This window comes from Agelaius tricolor, unplaced genomic scaffold (genome assembly GCF_023055355.1).
Source record: "Agelaius tricolor isolate 1412-34295 unplaced genomic scaffold, bAgeTri1.0.p SCAF_16, whole genome shotgun sequence".
NCBI classification, from domain to species: domain Eukaryota; kingdom Metazoa; phylum Chordata; class Aves; order Passeriformes; family Icteridae; genus Agelaius; species Agelaius tricolor.
This window is the reverse complement of record NW_027269276.1, coordinates 12,266,864-12,273,920: the sequence shown is the minus strand read 5'-3', so window position 1 is coordinate 12,273,920 and position 7,057 is coordinate 12,266,864.

The following is a 7,057-nucleotide window of genomic DNA, read 5'->3' as shown; positions in this document are numbered from 1 at the left end:
GAGGGGTTGCTCTTGCCTCTGTTGCACCCAGACTCTTTCAGGGGGGTGGCAGCAGCAGCAGCTGGACCTTGCCTTCACCCACCTTGGCGGCAGCTGGGGCAGCAGGGGTGGTGAACAGCTGCAGCCTGGTTGTGTGGCTAACCCAGGGCAATAAAGGCTGCCTGAGCTGGACCCTCCTGCCCAGCCAGAGGAGCTGTGCCTGGTAAGGGGAGAGCTGGTGTATTTGTGGGGGGGAATGGGCTGCTTTGTGTTCAGGTTTGAGCTCTTTAGGGTTTTGTGTTTATGTGTGTGGGGGAGGAAGCTCTGGGCCATGGCTCAGGTGCCCTGTGTGTGATGAGGCAGTGCTGCTGTCAATGTTATAAATTACCAATAAATGCTAAAAGCCTCCAGCAGGGCCGTGGAGGGGAGGTGGGTAATGAGGCAGGGGACAGAGCTGGAGGGATGTGCTGCTGCTGCTGGGGCCTGCAGCTGGGCCTGGCTCTGCAGCAGGGATGGGGGGCCAGCAGGGGTGGAGGGTGGTGGTGCTGGGGCTGCTGAAGACTGGGACAGGACCTGCACAAATCCTGAGCAGTTTTCTTCCTTTTAGGGCACTGCTGGGGGAGAGGAGGCTGCACAGTGCCCAGCCCCTGTGCCAGGGCAGGGGGGACATTATTCTCCCTGGTGACAATCCCTGTTTGGATGGAGATGGCAGTATCACACCCGTGCATCTAGGAGCCAGCACAGTTATTTATGTACAGGAAAAAGCCCTTTGTAAAAAAGGGTCTATTCATCAAGCAAAGCAATTTCCTGCCCAAGGGAGGTGCCCAGAATTTGAGTCTCAGCTATGATTTCAGTACTAATTATCACTTAAGGTTAAAGATGATTGGGAGGGAAAATTAATCCCTGTTATTGGCTTCATTAGCAAGAAGTACTGCAATGCAAAGTATCAGCACCTAGTGGAGATGAACCCACAGTGGCTGCTAATACATAAACCACACACTGCCCAGAATATCAGCTGGAAGTGGTTGGCAGCAGAGGGAGTACCAAGGAATGCCAACCCAGCCTGTGTGCTCTGTCCTGGGCACCCAGCTGTCCCCATATCACAGAAATGAACCCTTGGCCTGGCTGAAGGTGGCCATGCTTTTGTTCTGGCAGCCTCATGAAGAAAATACAACCCCACACTTTACAGCTGTCTCCCCAGGGCAACCCTGCTCAGCCAAGGTCTGCCTGCACAGGCAGGAGGGGCTGCTTGAAGAGCTGCTGTGCTGTGTGTGACAGGGTTAGCAATCCCCTGCCCTGGGAAGGGTGAGCAGGAGTTTCACTGTTGGGAACAGGCTATGGGCTGGCAGCCAGGCCACACCACGTTGTGAACCTGGTCAAAGGTTTTGTGCCTCTGGGGTCTGGGCTCTTGGCACAGTGTTTGCTGTCCCAGAGAACAGGTACCTGAGCTTTTGTCCTGCTGGACAAGCACAGGGGCTTGAACGGGATGCTCAGCACGTGCCTGGCACCAAGCCCTGTGCCCTGTGTTTCAGCACAGTGGAACTCCTGCATGGTGTGCTTGGGTGAAGGGTAGCAGAGCATCTTGCTTGAGCTTTGCTTGGTGGAGGATGCTTCCAAAGCCTGCCAGTGGAGTGAGAGCACTGTGAAGAAGACCCGTGGCCATGGCAGGGGGTTGTGTGAGGCTCCTGCAAGGGGCTGGCAGCAGGCAGGAGCAGTGGCCTCCTCCCTGGCAGTGTGTGCTGCCCGGGGTGACTGAGCCACAGCAGTGACTGTGTTCATCACAAACAGCCCTGGCGATGCAGGGACAGGCCGAGTGAATTACTCAAATTACTTGAATCTCCCCAGTGGTGCAGGGAGATTCAATCTCAGGCTGGCATTAAATCAAGTCAGTGACATAGATCAAAGGATACTGCTTTAATCACCTCGTTAGGCCACAGACATCATTAGTTACTCATTATGATGTGTTGATGCCGGCATTCTCTGAACACAGTTATGTACACTCGCTATCAGACATTTTTCTCATCAAACGGGATGTCAATACTTTAACATCTTAATGAGTTACAGTCAATATCCATTGCAATAAAGCTCCTGTTTTCTCATGATTTCATCTACCCTTAGGGTTTTGATTAAAATGGCCGCTTTTCCCAGGTAATTGATTGAGGAATTAGGGAAATTCCATGTAGGAACAAGCACATGCTGCTATGCAGGCTCTGAAACCTTCAGTTGTCTGCAAGTGCTTCAGATACTACAAGGGATGTTGCAATTTTAATATGGATTTTGGATACTGTTGCTTAATTCTCCTTTCCCAATCACTTGTAAAACAGATTTAGTATCAAATAAAGTAATTAAAATATTTAAGAGTGTATTGGAAAAAGGTTCCAAGCAAATCATTGGTTTGCAAAGGTCTAAGAATGAGAATAAGACCTGCTGTCAGGTGAGCAGCAGTTTGGATGAACTTGCACTGTAGGAAGGTTTTCTGATTTACTGCATTGGCAAAATATTAAATCATTTGCAGGAACACAAAAGCAGGCAGGACAGACTGCACTGTTATTTTAGGCTCAGGCTGAGCATATGTAATTTTGCAGAGGTCTCCAGTTCTTCAAATTAGGGGTGAGGCATCACCTATTTCAGCAAAGCAAATTTTTTGCTGAGTGAACTGTGAAAGTTTGCCAATGTGGTGGGACAGTGAAGTCCTGAAGCTTCCCCAGCCCGCTGACCACCTTCTAAATTCATCTGAGAAAAATGTTCATGCACCACCAACAGAAAGACATTAAATATGAGAAGGAAGATGATGGAGCAGCACCCAGGCTGCAGAACTGATGTGCCCCATGGCTGTGTCCCACCCAGCTGGAGCAGACTGGACAGCACACAGGGCTGTGCTGCTGAGCTTGGTTCTCCCTGCCCACAGGGAGCCCTCCTGCTTGCTCACTGCAACCCTTCCACTTGCACTCATCTGGAGAAATCCTGGCTCCACTTAGGTCTACCACTAAAATACAAATAACTTCAGTAATTCCCCTTTAAACAAACCTCCATGAAATTTGACACTTCTAAGGACAGATCCAGGGCTGCAGTTTGGGACTGTAAAGCCACATTCAAAGTGTCTTTTATTTTAAAAATGTCTTTTAGACAGGAAAAGACAGCAGAGGTTTCCTGGATCTGATTTAAATAGTGAATTGGACATTTTTTTTTACTCTTTATGGTAGTGAAAGACTATGTGGTGGCTGAATTTGTAGGAATAAGAAAAAATTTGTCATATTCTTAGCAGCCACTGGAAATAGAAAGCCAGCCATTGATTTGCTTTGGAAAGCACCAGGCACTCCCAGGGCTGAGCTCCCAGCCCAGCCTGGCCGTGCTGGGGTGCACAGACACCCCGGGGTGCTGGGGCTGCTCTGTGGGGCTTCAGGGGCTGGGGAGCAGCTCTGGGCACTGCTGGGGGGCTGGGGGCCCAGGGAAGGGGTGGACAGAGAAAGCAAAAGTGTAAAAAGTTCTGTAGAAATGTTAGCGCATGAGGGAATGCACGGGGTTAGTGTTGCTATGAAAAGCCAGCACCCCAAACCCTGGGCTCATTTTCTGCTCATCACAGCCTGGGGGGCTCCTCAGGGCCTCTGCTGAGAGCCAAGGTTACATTCCCTGATGTACAGGTTTCTGATCTGTCCCCTTGTCCTTGGAGGATTACATGCTGTGGAGCTACCAGCAGGAGTCACTTCAGTCACCCAGTTTGTCTGGATCACTGGAGGCCCAAAGTTTGTAAACAAGGTAAGAAATCCACTCAGAAAATACTCTGAATAAAAGCCCCAAGGAAAAATGTGGCTGAAAGTGTTCCTTTACACAAGAAGGAAAAGCCATTGTCTTTCCTTTCTGTGCAGCCCTTGCCCCTGTGGTTTACAAAGGTGCAAGGACATTTTGCATATTCATTTTGAACAGGGGCATGCAGATGAAGAGGTGCAGGTAATGATGAAGGCCAAAGCAGCAAAGGCAGCAGGTGAAAGCACAAATATCCAGTGTTGGTAAGGAATTAGACACTCTGGGGCCTGATCATGGAGTTAGGCAGAAGGAGTTTGGTCTCTGGGCCCAAGGAGCTCCTATGGCTCTGCTGGGCTGTGCATCAGGCCCTTGGCACATGGGCAAGGAAATCCAAGTGCTGGGTGTAGGGGGATAGAACATAAGAAAATAAAGACAGTGTAGAAAGTAATCTCACCCCTAAGCAGCTGCAGCTGGGCCAATTATCAAAGATTAGGAGCAGGCCTGACTCTAACAGGCCTCAGCTGTAACCAATGAGGAGAAGATGCTATAAAAGAGTGGGGTGGCTGGATGAGAAGGGAGCTGGAGTTTGTTGGCTGCTTTGTGAAGATGAGTCAGTGCTCTGAGGAGCTGCCCACGAGAAACACCAAGAAGGTGTGGAACTTTTGTGAGAAGGAGACAACAGCATGGAACCCTTGTGGTAAGATGATAACAGCTGGGCTCCCCTCTGCCCCTTGCAGCCAGGCTGCAGGTGCTGCCAAAGGCATTGCTCAGGGAAGCCATTGCTCCCATGCTGGGAGGCAGGACCCTGACAGGAAGGTGGCTCCAGGTGTGTTTCCCACCCTTGCTTTCCAGTTTGGTGCTCCCACTGCTCAGGGGCCCAGGGCTGTGTGCAGGGGTGGCAGTGCTGCCCAGGAGGGCAGGCAGGGCAGCCACCCCTGGGGCAGGGCTCACTCAGAGGTGATTCACAAGGGGATGGAGGGAGGGACTGTAAGGCCAGCCCAGGAAAAGGGCTGGATGTACAGCAGGCATCTCAGCAGGCTTCTACCACAGAGCACAGCTGGAATGAGCTGAACCGCTCTGATTCAGGTGTGGAGCCTTTTGCCAATGAGTTTCCATCCCTAATGGTGGCCAAATATTCTGTCCATGGGGGTTTCAAAGGCTGTAAAGTACAAGCCTGGCTGAAGAGCAATGCCATGGGGTGCTGGGCTGACCCCAGCCCCTGATCTGTTCCCAAACCTCTCCTTCTCCATTGAAATATTTTTTGGTTGCTCAAAGGAGGAGCTTGCCTTCAAATTTATGTGACTGCCTGCTTGCAGTTTTATCAGAAGTCTCACAAAATCTATCCTTTCCCTAAAGCCTCACTGGCCAGAGGGAGAACTGTATCTTTCACTTGGGATACTGCTTTGAACAATGAAAGTCAGAAAAAACATTATGGTGGTAATCCTTAAAAACTTCAGAATCAGAAGGCACATTAGCCATGCCAAACTCTATCAACTGCAATTCTTTTTGAGTGTAAATCAGTGCAGTGATATTGGAGAGTTTATTGAATGATATTAGCATTTGGGGTTAATAACAGTTTTCTCAGGTTGATGGAGGTTTCCATGAACCTCTGGAGGGAGAAATTAGTGGCCAGAACAAGGCTGACTGTGACCCATCAGTCTTTCAGCTAATTTTAGTGGGCTTTGCATCAGCTGGGTGTTGGCAGCTTTTTCAGTGTCACTCACTTCTGAAGGAGGCCTGCCTGGAGTAATTAGCTCATTCACCTCTAACAGAAATTATATGTTCCTTATCTCTTTAATTAGAGTGTATATAATGTTAGTAGCGATGTATTATCTATGTATTCATTTTAAAGGGTTGTTTTGATGTCAGGCTTGCTTATAGAGGGTCATTGGTATGAGGATATGCATTAAACCCAGATTTTAAATCCCTGAAGAGTTATACAGCCCTGCATTTCCAAAGCACTTGACCTTGGAAGTACTTTAGATTGCTCCTTTCTTATGTTTCACTAATTTTTTACATTTTACATTGTGCCTCACTTGGCAAACACTAAATTGCAGGAAGTCATGTGCAATAAGGGACAGAAACAAGTTCACTTTATTTGGCTCTTAGTGTGGTCATTGGCATGATGAGGAAGAGTGACAGCATGTGAGATGAAGACACAGCTGTAAATTCTGCAACTCCACAACCCCCCCAGGCTCCTGCAGTTAGCCATTAGACCCCTTAGGGGAGGGAGAACAGAACAGATAGAGCATTCCTTGGATGTTGGTTTGCTGCCAGATTTTTAAGGATTTCAGCCAGAAGCTCTGTGGTGCTGGGTACAGAGTGCACATGCTGCTCCCCAAGGGGATGCCACAGGCCCTCCAGCTGAGTTCCAGCCCTAAGGAGAACCAAAGGTCTTGTTTGTCCCTTCAACAGCCAGACTGGAGATGGAAAGGCACATCTGTCTGATCAGAGGTAAGGCAGAACTGAAGAGACACCAGAGAGCAGGCTTGATAATCAACAGTCTCCTAGGATGTCATATCCCAGGACTCAGCCAGTAACACACCATGTAGGTGGGACTCAAAAGATGTGATCTTAATTTTAGGAAAACCAGCAGATTTTTAAAAAGTTCTTGTTCCAGAATAAGTGATGGGGAACCCAGGGTGTTTTCTCAGCTGCAGTCTGAATTGGCAGTGTGGTTGTAGCATTTTTCTTAGGCACTATTCCAGCAAATCACTTGAGTATGTGCTTAATTAAATCATGTGAGGAGTTTAAGAGGCTGGAAAGCATGAAGTGAAATCCTTTGCTGGGGACTTAATATCAATGCCTCAGTTTCCCTTCTGCACCATAGAAAAGAAATATTTACTTCCCATACAGAATGCTGACAAGCTTAATTCAATCTTCCTTGTAAAGTGCCTTGAGGGCTTTAGGGAGAAGGTGCTATAAAAATCAGAATATTATTCTACACTCCCTAGCAAGACAGCACTTAGCTTTATATATTATCCTGCTGGTGATGCATCTCCCCCTGGCTGACAGCAGGATCAATTAATGTATATAAACCAAAAGAGGCTGTTTAGGAGACTTGTGGTCCATGTAATCTGCTAACACCTGATGACAAATCCAAACTTGAAAAGATGAAAAAGTCAGAGGTTTTAAGGCATTTTAGTGTAAAACCAGATGGTGGAAGACTCTGAAGACTGTGTGTGTCTTCAGAGCACAACAGGAAAGGGGCTGCTCCTCCAGTGATCTATTTTTTACTCCTCATTGCTTTTTATGGCCTTTGCTATTCCCTTTTCAGTTTTTCTGATATTTGGTAAATTAGCAAACTGCACTCTTACACTGCTCTCTTATTTCA